Here is a 16,953-nt window from a genome sequence, read left to right on the forward strand (position 1 = left end):
CTCTGAAGAATGTTACTGTATTCACTGAACTGAAGAGAGCACTGAAGCCCAGCATGGTTAAGTACCTTGCCCAAAGTCCCATGGCTAATGTGAAGGAAGTAGGCAAAATCCAAGCCCAAGCCTGGTCCATATTCCATGAGGGAAGGAACACTGCTAACACTTCTTAGGATTATTCCTAATTTGGATTCACTGACCTTTTCTTCATCTTATGTTGTTATGGTTTTTTTTGGTCAATAGTAAGCATTTTCCTCCATCATGCAGCCTCACTGTTTTAGCTGTGACATGCACTTTTGTGAGTATAGTAAGCCTTCATGGGTGCAGCTGAGATAAATACACTTAAGGAAGAAAAGTATATATCTCATATATTCCTAATTCAGAGGTATCTGAATTGCTTGAAATTCCTGGAGATAGACTAAAAGTGGAAATGAGGCCTTTTAACCTGTGGGGGCTTATTGGCTTAGAAGCCCTGATAGCTAATTTTGCTCAACTTCCTAGTTACTCAGGAGTGGAAGAACCACGTGTGTGGCTGGCCCTACAGGGCCTGCTTGCAGAGACACTGTCTTCATCTGGCATCACAGGAGCCCTAAGGAATTTAAGCTTTTGCAAAAGATCCAACTGCGTACATAAAAATAAAAAAACTCTTGAATTGTTTACAGATTTTAAAAACCTTTTTCTCAGCATTGAAATTCTCTGAATATTTGAGACTATTAACACCAAACCAACAGTTTTCTCTGGGCTCCTTTTTTCTCTTTCTCCTCAATGCAGATCAATTTTCTCTGTTGGTTTTTATTCATCTTACTGGTCATAATTGTTATGTTGGTAGAATAAAGAAAGTTCTCCCTTTAAAATAGAACTATGAGAACTTTTTTGGCCAAAAATATTAGAATATTGCTTATTTTAAAATGAGATTAACAAAATGGTAACTGCTACTTTTGAACTCTAGCTTGAAAATGTCTTGGTTTCTTGAAGATATGTAGCTATTTAATACAATTATAACACTATGGATTTGCTATTATATTGTATATAGCTATCAGGAATTGTGAGTAACAGACTGTAGTGCCTTAAAACCACAAGCATTTTTTCCCTCACATTAAAAACAATTCTGGATGAAGGTAGTAGCATGGGGCCGGTAGAGTGGTAGAGTAGCTCCACTAAGTCCTTCAGGACCCAGGATCTTTCTTTTGGCTCCACCCCCTCTGCACTTAGCTTCCAACTTTAAGATTGCTTCATGGTCTAGGATTGCTGCTGAAACACCACCCATGACATCCACATTGTGGGCTGGACCACGGAGGAAGAGCAGAAGTCTAAAATGATACCTCTTTCCTTTAAAGATCCTTTCTAGAAGCCCTATAAAACACATCTGCAAATATCTCATGACGAGGAGGTCATCATATAACCCTGACCAGAGAGGCTAGGCAGTGCACCCATCTTGCCAAAGAAGGAAGAGGAGGGAGGAATTAAAGCCAGAGAAGTTCATGCCACATCAGGACCTATGACCTTAATTACAATTATGGGTTCACAGGTTGTAGTAGACAGAGCATGTGTTTGGAGGCCAGTGAGGTCTGATTTATCTTAGTCAAGTTATTTAAATTTATGGCTTGGGTAACTTATCTATCCAATGAGCATAAGCATCCCTAGTCTGCACAGTTGTCATGAAAGGACACATGGAAAGGCTCTTGTACCCCACCTTGGTAAGTACCTCAGTCTTAAGAGATGTTAGCTCCACTCACCCTACACCCTCTGCTCAATTCTCTTCATGGGCACTCAGTTCATAAACATTTTATGAATGGATTGATTTCAGCAGATTAACAGGAGCAAATGCATAATTTGAAAAAAAATGGTCATAGGAAAGTAAGAGAAGTTGTGACAGTAATTCATTGTTAGAGGCTTTATTCCCTTGAGATGCTCATGTTAGGTAAGGTCTTTCATTTAAGAAGCCTGGCACGTCATAGAAGCCAAAGTATCCTCTTCCCTCCTCCTTGCCACTGAAATGTTCAGCTCATGCTCCTCAGCCCCAGAAGCTTCTTTCCCTGACCTCTGCCCTCTATTGGCCACCCTCTCCTCCTACAGGCACAGGGTCTCAGACTTGTGACTGAAATATTAGCTTAGCAACAGAACTAACCTTTTAAAGGAATAATTCATTGTACTCTTGTTTCCACAGAAAAAAAAATGCTTATCAGTTGCAGGATAAGTCAATTATAATTGAGTTTTGGGAACCAATCTAATCCATAAGTTGGACTCTGCTTATGTTCACCTTGTTTTAAAAGGAATCTCTTTTATGTCTTTCGAAGAAGAAATATTTTTTTAAATGATTAGCAATACTTTGAGTTAATTTCTCTTTTGATGATAACTGATAATTGTGCCAAAATTTGGTTGAATTGTATTAAATTCTCCTGGAAGAATAATGTAGTATTTATTTTTATTTATTTGTTTTCTTTGTTATGCATAAATGAGTCAAGACAGCTGATCTCCATCACAGTTAAGCTGCAGGGCTTCAGAGATGCATGTTGATGGAAGTGGTGATTGGTATTTTATTTTGCAGGTGTTTTTTTTTTCTTCTTTTCTAAAAGATCATTAGGCCCTTGAAGGGCATTTTCAGTCTAACTGAAGCAAAGATAAAAGGCTGTGATAGAAGATGACATTTTAGTTTGCTCAGCAAACTGACCCTCATAATACTTTATGTCGTACAACAAAGAATTACAGACACATGACCAAGAGGGTCTGAACAATAGGAAGTGGAAATTTGGCTCTGTGTGTGTTTGTGTCAGCCCTACCCTAAGCATTGGGTCTTGTAAAAATGCCGCTACATGGTCTAGGATATAATGACCTTGTCCTGCAGCTCATTGCTTAGACTGCTGCCAGATGGGAACCCAGACATCAGCTATCGTGGGAGCCAGGGAGAGGCAAAGACTCCAGTGAGGATGGGAGAGCTCACAGCACCCTCAGGGCTCTGCCAGGTGCCTTCCTGCCTACTGAGTGGTGGAGAATGGCAGGAATCTGGCAGCAAGGAAGTGGCGTGGCTTTGGCCAAGCAACTTCTTAACTGGGAACTTAATGAGTGAAGACATGCCATTGATCAGCATAGCTCTAGGTACATTTAAAGGGCATTTTCCTGATTTTGTACTTGGAGAGGTAAACGGGGTCTGGCAGGTCTCCTGTGCCCAGGACTGCTTTGAGGTGGGCACTACCCTGGTGACCATAAGGTACAGTCTTGGGCTGCCTTTTTGAAGTGTGGAGTTAGTAAGCATGTCTTCTCTTTCCTTCAGAAAGCTATCAAAAGCCGAGAAGCACTAAATTGAAACAGAGCTTCCATTTCCCTGAAGCTCACAGCACTGCCAAGGACCCTATATAAAGCACATGAAGCTGAACATGACCCCATAAAGCAAGTATTATTTCTGCCACCTTCACCCGCAGTTCCCTGTGTGGGGGGATTACCAAGAAGCCATGCCTCTTCCATGCCCACTCTATGCCTACTGCTGTCTCTGGTAGCCAATGAGATGAGCACCTGAGCATAATCTTCACCAGAGTCAGAGAAAATGTGTTCTTCTAAAATGATAGGTGATCATTTTGGGTAGTTCAAGGTTGCCTGACACTGCTCACATGTCAGTGTTGCTCAAAATTCTGAAAAGAGTTGAACAATGATTCATAAACTAGAATGAATTCATTAATCATTGTTAAGATGGGTGAAGAATATACAGGATTCATTCTTTAGGCTCAGCCATCATTTTAACTGTTTGGGAGTATAGTGAAATAGGCTTAAAGTTACAGTTTTTTATGATGGATTTCAAATATCAGAAGATATCAGTCCCCCATCACATCCTCCCTCTGGCTACCATCTATGCCAGCTGTCATTCTGTAGTTGTTGAAGGTTAGTTGTGAATTCCCTCAGCTCCTGCACTCTGAATGGTGATCTGAATGTAGATGACAGTGCTTGCAGACCTGGGCTTGGAACAGAAGGAGATTCTGAGAACCCTTCAGCCTTTATACTCATTTTGTGTTTGCCTTAGAAGATTTAGGTATCCTTCAGTCTTTGTCAAGAGGCTCTCTAAATCTTTTGTTGTGTTTCAGTGCACATAGAGTAAGAGACCCCAGAGGAAGGCAGAGAAGGGAACAGTCAGTGGGAGCAAAGTTGATGTGCTTGGAGTTGTTTTATGATTTCTAAGTCATGCCTCTTGCTAATGTTTCTCAATGCCCAGAGTTTACTATCTTTTACCTAAATTAGGGCCACTGAATCCTGGTAATCGGCAGGTGGTGTTTTGGGGTAGCTTGTTATTCATCCAGAAGTGATCATTTTTACATGAACTCTCATAATGGGGAGTTTTTCACTAATACCAGCTGTGAGTGTTCTATCTGAAGGCCTTGCATTTCCCTGTCCTAACAGTAGGAGAACAGAGGGTGCAACATAGCCCAAATAAAATTTGCAAATTCCCAGTGAAGTCTGGGATGCTTGTGTGATAGCTCTATGGATGGAGCTCTTCCTTCCTGTACAGGGTGCTTGTTACAGGACACTGGGAAGGGCACTGTTCAATTGTGAAGGAATTGTTGTTTTGCAAATTTTGCTCCACAGTGCTTCTCCTGTAAAGTTTTTCTCAGTTTTTTCTTGGAAATCTTAGGAATATGCTGGGCTACAGTGAGAGGTCACAAGAGTGGATGTATGTTGCTTACATACACTGTAAGCAAATGAACATTGGATTGGAATTCATTTTTTTGTTAGATTGGGGAGGAATAGTTTTTGGTGGAAGGAATACAGTCAGAGAAGCCAACTCATGGTGGAAAGACTGATGGCAGATTCAATTTCACGTGTTTAGAACTTTCTCGGGTAATGAAGGTGAGACCGCAGGTTTAGATTTCCTGGAGGGAAGAGAAGCCAGATATGTTATAGTTGACATGCTCCATGTCATATCCTCATCTCATTATTTTCTGGTCAGGAACTTCATGAAAGAGAAGCTGCATCTTTTCCAGGCCAACATCTATAACCACTTTGAGGTCTGTGGGCTTCATGTGTAGTCTGGGATGGAGACTCTTTGGCCTGTTGATGAAGACATCGAAGTAAGCTTAATTTCTTGATCACCTAGTAGAAGTCTGTATCTTTCAGTCATTTGTAATGCTCACTTCTTGGACAATTGAGAAGGCTTTAATATGACCAGATTTGCAAAAGTCCAACTATTATCAAGTTTAATAATGGCTATTCTATCATCTTTTATGTTTACCTGTTACATGATTATTTTTGTATTATTAATAAGTATTGTAGGAAAAAAGCAGAATGTGGCTGGACTACAGCTCTTGGGTGGAGCCAGCCAAGGCAGCACTTCTCCCATGTTGTCTCCAACCCCAAGTAGAGTGGCTCCTCTCCCCACTGTCCACAGTGTGCTGTTTAGAGTCTTGTCACATTGCAACCCATCCACCTGGACATCTTCCTTACCACAGCACTAGCTCCTCTGGGGAAGGAGTGACATTCTGTTCATCTTTGTTCCCCAACCCACACCTGATATCTAAGCCCTCCATAAATGTTTCCTGTACAAGGTGTTGCAGAGCTGCAGAGTATTGTGGCTCTCACTCACACTTTGCCATCTCAGGGTTCACTGTCCTTACTGCCTGAGAGTCCTGGGCATTGATGCTGATGGAGCTCTGGTACTAGGTGCAAGCACTTCCCAGATCACTGCTCTGGGTTGGCCCTCTGAAATGCCAGAACTTAGAAGGGGGTCCCAGTGTGGCAAGTGTTCTCAGAACCTCCTCACAGATTATTGTGAAGTTTTAGAAACAAAGACTTTCCCGCTTCTTTTGAATCAGATTCTACTGGATTCTGACAGTAGCTGAAAGGTAAGAATCCAGAGCTTGTGTCTTTGTTGGGAATATTTGTGTTAGAGACCTCTCCCTTTTTGTTTCTTGTCCCCATACAACATCTCCTTAGAGCACAGAGCTTTTTCAGAAGAAACAGATATGATATATCATCCCACTTGTCTCTTTCCCCAGCTGAGTCACTGATTATACTTTAAAATGAGAAAAACTCCCAGAAATACAAAGGAAACATTTAAAGGGAGGGTTACTATGAAGAAAGTCTCTGGAGAGGATATTTTGTCTCCTAGAAGTTATTGCAGGTGTCAAGAGAGTAGATTCCTTGCCCAATTTCTTGCCCTAGTTTATAAGTCCATCATTTAATGTTTGCCATGTCACATGTCACATTTTAATATTCTGATGTTAAACCTTTCTGATTGAAATTAAAAATTGTTTTAACTAAGCTTATAAGTTGGATGACAAATGCTGTCTAGGGTTAGGCAAATCAAATCCTCATCCTCTTTTCACTAAACAGACTAGATTATCTGCTGTATCTGTGGCACTCTCCTCAGCCCTTTGTCAGAGCTCTACAGTTTGTTGGGTGAGAGAACAAACACACATGATGAGTTAAATCATTATCCAAGGCAGAAGCAGGGGAAAATCTGGTGGCAGTGAAAGGTGGAGTGTTAAGTGAGCGATACCCACAGTGTGGTGTTGGGGTCTCAGGAGGGAGGCCTAGAGGAAGGCCATGAGCACTGCTTAGGGACACCTGCCTCCTTGCTTTCAGCGAGGACATGGTTTTGGAGGAAGAATTGACAACACTAAGCAAAACAATATGTTGTTTCCTGTGGAAAGGAATCCTTAGTATACATTTTTAAAATACTATTGGATGTCTTGACCTGACATTTAACAAATCCTGGTGGCATTTTTGTTTTGCTTTGTGGTTTAGCCTTCTTTTAAGTGTCTGAATTTACATGAGACTGGATTCCTATTTCTGCAAGTTTCAACCCGTGCAATTTGAGGCAGATGTGATAGTAAACACAAACAGGATTCTTAACAGGAAAGTAAACTCTTGGGCATGCTGTTCCATGCCTGCATTGACTGGAAAGAAATTTGATTACTTTGGGAAATGAGACTAATATTTCAGTGGTTGTGTAATGGACAAAGAAAGGCATGATCACCAGCCTTTGAGAATTGAGAGTTAGCTACTCTGCAGTTGCAGTACTGTCTCGGAGTGGCTTGCATTGAAATTGGTTTGCTGGCTGTGGGGGAACACCTAGAGATGTCAGTGACAAGGCTTTGCTCAGCTGAGTCCAGTCTTTTTAATGTGGTAAGTTAGAAATATGAACAGAGTGAGTTATGATTCTGTTGACTGTAATTTTAAAAAAAGAGCAATTTTTGAGAAGAATCCTAAGAGAAAACATAAGAAATGAAGATGTTCTTATTCTCTAAAATCTAAAATGTGAATTCATTCTTAATGATAGTGAAGGAAAGAGAAAAAGTGAAGGAAGAAGAAAGCTTTCGTATATAATATCTCTAGCATTATACAAATTCTCTTTAATGAGAAAATGGAACTTTAATACAGAAAACTACCGGCTGCATTATCAGTTGCAAATTGATTTGCTGTAGGCTAATTCTAATATAGTTTGACTATGTGAGGCATACCTCTTAAGGGAACAAAATCAGGTTACCTGAAAATGGACTCTTACTTTCTAGGTGAAAAAACCAGTAATGACATAGCATAGTTTTATCCTGAGATTTCTACTTACTCCTAAATCATGGATGGGCTCTTCTATTGTTATCTCTAAAGTTGAGCTACCATTTTTATCTTTAAGTAGATACTCTGCATACCTTCCACACCCAAATGAGGCTGGAATGAGAATGAGGAGGGGAAGGTCAGTGCTTTTCTGCTCCTTATTGGTGGGGAAGGAGATTGAGTGGAGGGAATCCATCTCTGATATCCAGTGGTTCTTAACCTTTGAGAATGTGACACAGGCCAACCACTCTCAACGCAGAAAAATGCAAATATACCAAGTTTCATATATAGTTATGAGGTCTGCATACTTCTAAAGCCCATCCATGGATTCTCAGTTTAAAGCACCTGCTGTATACTCAATTAGGTGCCATTTTTTAAATAAAGCAATTGGTTGTATCATCTTTTTGAGAAATGATTACCTTGCTATTATTATATTTTCTAATTTTCATACCTGTTTCTATTCCTATGGAACACCTTGAAAATGTGCCCCAAAGTAGGTAACCTAATCTGAGACCCTGCTTTTCCCAGGAGATGAGAATGACTTCCTACTCTTATCTTGTGACCTTCCAGACAGCGTATCAACACCTCCACCACCACCACCATCACCACTACCTTCTTCTTCACTGCCCTTCTCCAGATAGTGTTTTGTGTGTGTGGGTCTAGATACCAGAGAATGAACTGGAGTGGGGATGGAGGGGGTTGCTATATAGGAAAGAAGAAACACACATAAGTATTAACCTTCAAAGGAAGAGGATACAGTCCCCCCTTGGGAGAAGTGATAGCGATACATAGTGTTTATGGATATGTATTGCAGGCCATGAAAGCAGCTGAATAAGATGCAGATGCTGGCTTATTAACTAACTGTAATCTATTTAGCTTGGAGCAACTTTTGGTTTCTAATGGGATGAAACACAAGCTGAAATTCAGTGAGGATAAATACAAGAGATCAAAATAAAACTCATGAAAATACAATGACCAGTTTAAAAGTTGTCCAAGCCTTTTTTTGAGCCGAGGATCACAGTGGACCATAAGTTGCTGTGAGTTGGTGATATAATACTGTGTGCTTAAAATGATAGTGGTGAGTTATGAATGTGAGAAATACACAGAAAATGCATACAAAAGAAGGAATTATTAAGTTATAGTCATTTGATTTTATGTATAGTCTTCTGATTGTGTATGGAAAGTGTTTAAGTGGGCCAGTTCCTTTTTAACAGGAAATCACTTCTTCCCCACTCACTAAGCCCAGAGTGTTCCAGTCTCTCCCAGCCTGGGGGGACCTCTTGCTTCATGAATGACTGGCATGGCTGAAAGGAAGAGAATTCCTTATCTCCACATGATGGCTGAAGGGCATTCTCTTGGCTGTTGATTGCTGTGGCTGGCAGATGCCAATATAGTTCAGCTATTCCTGGGGCATCCTGAATTTGAAGTTTAAGCTGATGGAGACATGATAACATTAGATTTGGCTTCACAGGCAAAGTCATCGAAAATTCTATGTATAATAGCGCTGAAATGCCACCTTTGCCTTTAGCATGTATTTCAGTTACATATGGATCATAGAGACTTTTGTGACATATCCTGGACACCACTCCACTGTTTGTGATATATTTTTTTCTACAGAGAAATTAGTTCCCATTTCCACATAACTTTTGTGTGTATTTTTGAATTGCAGTCTGTCTGTACATCATCTGGGGGCCATATGTACTTGGCAAGAGTTAGACTTTCCTCTCTGTGCAGAGCTGGTGCTGGACACTGTGAGCTGCAAAGTCCCATCAAGTGTTCCTTCTTAAAGCCTCTTATGACTCTCCCTTCCCTTCCTCTGGTTCACCACATGTTAGCTATAAATGAATCTAGGTTATTAATGCTGTGCCTTTCACATATTCTTTGCTTATAAATTTCTTGTTTCTACTGACACCTTTCCTCAGGATGACTTCAGGGGCCTCCTGACCAGCCTCCTTTTTCTAGCCTCTGCTGCATATGCCCCAGCCCCTGCTCCAAAACTGACAGCATCTTTTCACTGCTGATAGGATAGAGTTCCAACTCCTGGTCCTGAGGTGCTCCACACCAGACCCCAGGCCCCTGAGCTCCCTGCTATTCCAGGAAGGCAGCCTGGCCCCCAGCATGGCTGTGTGCATAACCGCCTCCATTCCTTTGCTCAGTCTCCTTCAACTTTCCCACCCTTTCCAGCCTCTGCAGTCATCCCCGGTCCCTTAGGCTGTCCATGCCTGGGGGTGTAATAGGACCATCTCTCCAGCTGGTTGGTGGGTGAGTCTTCCAGCTCAGAGATGTGTCTCCATCTGCCGAATTCTCCAGCATCCCCCCCCCGCCCCGCACACAACATAAGAGGGTGCTCAGTGAGTGTTGGCTGCTGCTGACAAAGATGCTCTTGGAATAAGCTTAAACGATGACAGGAACATTACTTCAGCTATTGGAAGGACTCTTCTGGAACCTGCAGATGATTAGTGCTGGAGCGGCTGCTTAACAGAGGCACAAGATGACTTTCCCCTCCCTTGATCTCTCCTGGGACTGACCACCCTTCATCTCTTCTCCTGGTTGACTGGATCATGGCCTTGTAGAGAGTCAGGGCTCTGGACCTAATAATGGTCACCAAGGATTTTATATTTTCCTGGCTTATGAAACCATTAAAATGTCTTTAACTATAGTTCTGTTTTTAAGGGAACCCTTGGCAAAGAGAAAAGCAGCATCACTCAATTATTACAAGTTCACCGTTGTTGTTGTTTTTTTTTTTAATATAGCACATAACTTTTAGTTCTGAAATTGGTTAACTACAGGGTTACCAAGTGGTTAATACCTGGATTTGTGCTCTGTGTAATATGTTTCTGCTGATCTGTTTTTCTTGTAGTGCAGTTTTTACAGGGGCTTGTCTCTCATTTTCTGTCTCCCTAGTAAACTGTCTGGAGACAGTCTAGCATATTTCAAACAGCTGAGCTACTTGCATTCTGTCTTCTCTGGATAGACTCTTCTAAATTCTTTGGAGCCTTCTCTCTGGGAACATGAAAAAGGGACTCGTGCAGTTATAAAAAGAAACTAGAGATCATCCAGCTATAAAATTGCATCTTAGCATTAGCTTCTGTTTTGTCTACCATTCATTTTCTATTCATCCTTTTCTAAAGTTTGTCCAGCAATTTGAACCTGGTAGTTTTAGTTCTGTGGTTTCTATTGGCTCCCAAACACTTAACCGGTGTATAAAAATAAAAATTGCAAAGCCATACTGGTGAGTGTGTGAGTAGGCAGAGGCTGAGGACTCACTGCACTACTGGCATCTGAGCACTCTGAGCCTGGCTGCCATGCTTACTAGGTCTGGTGTGCACGGGTGTGTGTGTATGCTTGTGTGCATGTGTGTGCAAGCATATGCATGTGTGTGAGTATGTGTGTAAAGGGCAGGTCACACCATTTGACAGTTTAGAGCTTTTCTTAAAATGCATGTATCTTTTCATGATTTACTCCACACTGAAATGATCATGGCCTTTGAGGGTTGGAGTCACTGAGTCACTGGCACTTGCTAGTTATGCATCTTTAGTCAGGTAACATACTGCTCAGCCTCAATATCTTCCTCTCTCGAAGTGTACATAGTGAATCCTGGCAAAAGTAAGAGAAAAGAAAAACCAAAAAGGCATAAAGTGGTTGGCACAGTGTGTGGCACAGAAGCACCTAGCAACCAGCAACCACCCTTTACCTTCGAGCTGCCTGAAGGGCGTGAAGCTACTGGGGAGAGAAGGAGAAGGGATGAGTATGTGTCCCTATCTCTTCTGTGCTGGGTACTGTGTTGAGCCCTGTGTGGGTGTTCTGAGCAGCATACTGGTAGTTGCACAATCAAAGAATTACATCTAAACCTCCCTTTGAATGTGAATTAACTCAAGAGGAGCATGCTATTTCAGAGCGAATGTAATTCTTTCTCAGGTGTCCGTCCTAAGACCAGCAGTCAGGCCTAGAGGAGAGTAGCTTATATGCAGCTCTTCTACTTTGTCCACTTGGTTCCTGTGAGTGGGTGTGATGAGGCATTTGACAACATGTGGGTTTCAATACCCTGTACCCCCTGGGCTGAATGCCTGAGACAACATGGTGGGCAACAGCCATCAGCCTGGGCCCATGTTCTCACCAGCTCACCCCTGGGCTCTATCCCTAAATGGCCCACCTCTCATGTGGCCTCACTTCATTTCAACATGTGTCTAAATCAAACCTTGATACACTTCCTGCTTAGGAGCTCTCTTATTTGTATTGTTATTTTTAATTACTTTACCTATACTGTAAGACTGTGAGTTGTAGTGTAGTTCATATTCTAAGGTTTAATACTACTCAGAGTGGGCTATTTGCTATCCCAAAACTAGTTTCTCTAGCTGTAATATCATCGAATCCTATAAATATATATAACTTAAGATTTCAAAGTACTTCCTTTGTATGATCTCATTTTTTCTAAAACAGCTCTGAAATAGGTAGAGGAAATGTCGTTTGCCTACATTTGCTGAGGACAGTGTTAGGTACAGAAAGGATGGCAAACTCACCGAAGGACTCCCAGTTCCTGGGGCCATGGCAAGAACTGCTCTCCTGATTCCCATGTGTTTGGTGAGTGCCCTTGGATGCTGAACTGTCTGAGAAGGATGTGGCTCAGGCACTGCCTTTCAGATGCTTAGAATCTAGTTAATAGTCGTAGAAAACTGGCTTGGGAACCTAAGTAAGTTGGGAAAATGGTAAGTTTTATTAGAGTTCTAAAAAAAGAAAGCGGCTTGGCCCCTAAGGTATTTGGGGGGACATTTTATCTTTACCACCTTCAACTGAGAAATGAGATTTTAAGAGACATTGTTATTTATCCAAAGACACACAGAGTAAGAGACTAGGTGGCTTGACCACTGATGTGGTTTCTCACTCATTGACTCTCTTAACAAGTAGTTGTATGTGCCCACCATGTGCCAGGGGTGCTTGAGTCATTGTGGGTGGGCCATCTCTGCCATCACAGATGTCTGCCAGGGGTCATGCCCCGGTACAGGGTTCTGCTGCCCCATGGCCTTGCTGCCAAAGTTTCATCATGGTTTTCTGGCTTTGCCTGTGGTTTTCTTTGGGGCTCCTCTCAGTTCCACAGTTTTGGTGTGTCCCTGGGTTTAATAAATATTATGCTGAGAGAGAAGAGAATTGAATTGGTAACCACTTTATGCCACACTCTGACAACCAGGAGTCCTTTTTGACACCTGCTTCTTCCTCTCCCGCCAAGTCCTATCTTCCTACTTCTGTGTATTTCCATGACCACCTGCCCTCTCTTCCCACTCTACCATGGCTCATGGCTTCATCTCCTCTTCCCTGGAGTACCACTAGGCTTGTTAACCCATCACCCTGTCCTCCTCTCATCCACTTCCCACACAGCACATTCTCCATAGAACTCAGTTGACCTGAAGCCCAAACTGGATCACATAACCCCACCCTCTTCAGTAGCTCCCCCACCTATAGGATCTGGAGTCTGCATCCACCTTGTTTAGCCTCTTGGTCGTAATGCCCTGGCCATGTCACATTGCTTAGAGTTGCCCCAGAAATATCGTGCTCTTTGCCATCTCAAAGCCTTTGTTTCACGGTAGTCATTCTCTGTTGGAATCTGGTCCTTTTCTCCCCTCCCTCTTTCATCTGACTAATTGTTTCTTATTTCTTAATACTCAGATTAATGGCCACCTCCTCCAGGAATCCTCCCAGCTCTCTCTTCCTCCTACCGGCTAGGTACTTCCTATCTGTTCGTACTCTGGGCTGTAATATCTGCATACACCTAGATTCTAACAATCATTTTATGCCCCCCCCTGTCCCCAGCAACTCCAGGCTTCTCTAAGAACAGGAACTTGTCCATCTTATGCTCATCAGTGACTAACATCGTGCCTGGTACTCATGAGGCTTTAAGAAACGGATGGACCATTGGGTGGCTAGGAGGAGGGATGCCTGCAAAAGTGATCTCTCCTCATACCTGTTCTTTGTTAACTCTGGACCAGTGGTTACATATCTCTACTTCTTTTAGTTATGTTTAATTTAGGATAAATTGAATTTAAAAGCATGTAGTGGGGAACAAAGTGAAGAATATATCTGAGAATCATGTTGCAGCAAGTGCCTTAAAATCTGTCTCCTGATTCATTATATAACCAGGATAAATCATAATTGTCCAAATCCCTCAGAGCTTTCCTTCCAAATGAAGTGATTAACTTCTGCTATAAACTTCCTCTGGTCCGGGCTTCAGGCTTTGTGCTGGGCTTGACAGCACTGAAGCTTTCCTGCCTACGTGGGCATTTAGATTGTCCTTATCCTTTGGTTCTACCGCCTGGTGAAATATTCGATAACTAGGACAGAGCTTATCTTACACACGGCTGAGCTGACAAATATGGCAGTCTTTCAGGGAAAAGGCGAATGCAGACGAGACCCCTTCCCTGGCTGGAATAAGAATGAGCCTCATGCTTGTCTGGCCCCATTGCCGATGGTCAAATGCACTCGACACGATTTCCATAGCATCCAGACAGCCTGAGTACCTAATATCTACCTGTCTAGTCGATACATCAGCTTTGCTAGAGAGAGAGCAGGAGTTTGTCACAGGGTCTCATTTCTAATGCATCAGGAACAAATCTGTTACCAGCTTTCTTTATTCTGGCATAAATGCTGTAAGCTGCATTAATTTATTATCTTCGGTGGTAAATAACAGTGCCTTCTGGGTTTTGTTTTAAAGGGGGTCTTTTTAAAGCTTTTAATGTCAAGGTGAAGAGAAGGGAGAAGAAACGGATTGTGTCTGACCACAGGGATTAGCAGCTCACTCCAGGTGAAGGGTGTCCACACGTATTAATGCACTAATGAGCAAGAAGGTTCATTTTGATGATTAGTAATTTTGGCAACATAACTTCTGTCCCAGATTTGATTAAGCCTCTGTACAGACTTCCTCTTCCAGGAGATTATCTTTCAAATGCACATTTGGTTTCCCTCCCCCTTTAAAGCCCATTAGGAAAATTAAAACATTTAATTTTGGTGATGAATTTTACTGATGCAGACAACTGCTCTTCCAGATTCTCTCCAAATGTAAGCACAATTGCTACATCAACTAAAATATCTGTTACTTAACACAGACTGGTGTTAAATTGTGTGGAGATTGCAGATTCCTGGTAATATATTACAGAATAATAAACCCTGTGTTAGAAGAAAATATCTCAACATTGAACCAAGCCATTGCGACAGATCAACTAGAGGAGCTAAAAGTTAGCTAATACCTGTAAACTTACTTTCTGCTAAATGGAGGTTTGGTTTGATTTACCTCAGATTTACCCTGCTTCTTCCCTTAAAAAAACTTATCATAAATACTTCATACTGCACAAAGTAGCTAATACCTGAATAACTGATTAATTAAAGTGAATAAACAAACTGAAAGTGTGGCAAAATCCTTGAGGCTAAAGTTGCTGTCATTTAGGCGTTGAAAAAAGTACCTAGTAAAGAATAGAAGCCAAGAAAGGTTCCGAGTCACAGTATTTTGTCTTTTCTCTACTAGCCAAGTGAGTCAGATCATGATAGCAGTTGTCCCATTGTAAGGAAAGCCTCAGAGCCCTGAAATACACACACACACAATCTCTCCTCCCCTCCCCTCTCCGCTTCCCTCTCCTTTTCTCCTTCCCTACCTAAATATTAAGTAGTATCTTATTCCTTGTATTTGTTTGATTTCTTTCGTTCTTTCTTTTTTTTAAAGAGAATCACTTGAGCTCAGACAAAACAGCCAATGCAAAGTAAAAAGAAAGGAAATAATATCATCTAAGGATAATTATTTTTCAAATTTACAATGTAGAGAAAATGCTTCTGTGTTTGATTTGAATGTTCTAAACCTAAAGATTTCAAGTAGGAAGTTTGCAGAAATGACTTCTAATAAGAAAAGTTTAATTTTTCAGAATGTTCTCAGTTGCATATTATGTATTTGTCTGCATGAGGTGGAAGCAGGGCAGGGAGTTTGTGTTATTTATCTGCTAGGGCTTAATAGATGGATGCTTTTTATATCCTTCAGATGTGACAGAATAAAGAACTATGTAACAGACACAGTCTCATGAAAATATTATGAAATGTATTAGAATAATTACTAAAGATGAACTGGCAAGTTGCTTTAACTAAAATGCAAGTAGGAGAATTAAAGTAGAAAGCTACTTCTGTACTTCCAATGCATTATTTATCATTACCTCCTCTAGCACCTAAATGCCCTCCTGACCTTAGTTTTTCTGTGACATTTATTGTGGTTTTGAAATGATGGAAGGAACTACTTGATTCTCTTAGCCAGAGTAACATAGAGTGGGGGAGTGTGGGGGAGGGATGCAGTATGATCATAAGTAGAGTTTTCTTTTGATCATTAAGATATATTGACTCAATAGCCTCTTTGTAAATTCATTTTAATTAACATGGCTGTTAGTACTATATTCTCCATTGCAGATGAAAATGAATGCTGAGTCAAAATGGAAATTAAAGAAACTCAAAATATAGAATGGTCCACAAGTTTATCTTTGTCTCTGGAATTCTTTTTTTTTTATGTTTAATTTTATTTTATTTAAAGAGGGGGAAAGGCAGAGGTGGGGGAGAGAGAGAATCCCAAGCAGGCTCTACCCTCAGCATGAGGCCTGATGCAGGGCTCAATCTTGTGACTGTGAGATCATGTCCTGAGCCGAAATCAAGAGTCTGATGCTTAACCGACTGAGCCACCCAGGTACCCCATCTCTGGAATTCTTGAAAAAATTAGACCTTCATATGAAATGAGCAGAAATTAGAAATGTTAGAGAGAGAACCAATTGATTCAGTCACAGTATTAATTTAAAATAGTGGATTGCTAAAAAACATTAAGTAAAACTACATAAAAAGAGGCCCTACTTAGGAAAATAGGGGAAGGCTGTCTTATGTAGGCAAGGGCTTCCCTGAGGCTGTCTGTTCCCAGACAGCAATAATTTTCTCTGTAGTCTCATTGGAAGTCAGAGAGCACATGACGAGATTGTTAATTTTACAAGAGTCCCTTTCAGGAAATTGTTTCTCATCATACAGTTTTTCAGAATAGGTCAGTTGAAGATACTGTACACTTTCTGATTCTATATTTATTTACAACACATCAACACACTCATACACACACGTCTGCTCACAAACACGCTAAAATACTCAAGGATCTAACTTTCAAACAGTTCAATCTGAAACAGTCTGAGTGCCTAAAAAATTAGGGTGGATCTGTACGTGTATGTGTCCCTGAAACATTACACTATATTTAATCAAAAAGACAAAAGGGGTTGCCAGTTGAGTTATAGTAAATGAAAGACTTAGGGAAATCTAACTGCCTAGGAAGGTGGCAATATTAAAACATTGTATCTGTTTTCATTTTCTTAGAGATTTTCTGTCTTGAAATGTCATGCCTCCCCTAGGTCAGTAGCTCCCGAACTCTAGCAT

At 41.2% G+C, this 16,953-nt stretch overlaps 1 protein-coding gene across 6 annotated transcripts in view; it reads left to right on the plus strand.

Moving 5' to 3' along the window:
• LDLRAD4 (low density lipoprotein receptor class A domain containing 4) overlaps nt 1-16,953 on the plus strand; it is a 436,727-nt gene that overhangs the window by 369,144 nt on the left and 50,630 nt on the right. The window contains exons 1-2 of one of the 6 annotated variants that reach the window (XM_049620502.1): nt 4,000-5,048; nt 11,971-12,111. The exons of 4 other annotated variants lie outside the window; for them this stretch is intronic. The gene's annotated coding sequence lies outside the window, so the exon portion shown is untranslated. Of the gene's footprint in view, nt 1-3,999; nt 5,049-11,919; nt 12,112-16,953 lie in introns of those variants that run through there. One more of the 6 variants, XM_049620501.1, reaches the window with a different exon arrangement.

Source organism: Panthera uncia, assembly GCF_023721935.1.
Source record: "Panthera uncia isolate 11264 chromosome D3 unlocalized genomic scaffold, Puncia_PCG_1.0 HiC_scaffold_8, whole genome shotgun sequence".
Taxonomy (NCBI): domain Eukaryota; kingdom Metazoa; phylum Chordata; class Mammalia; order Carnivora; family Felidae; genus Panthera; species Panthera uncia.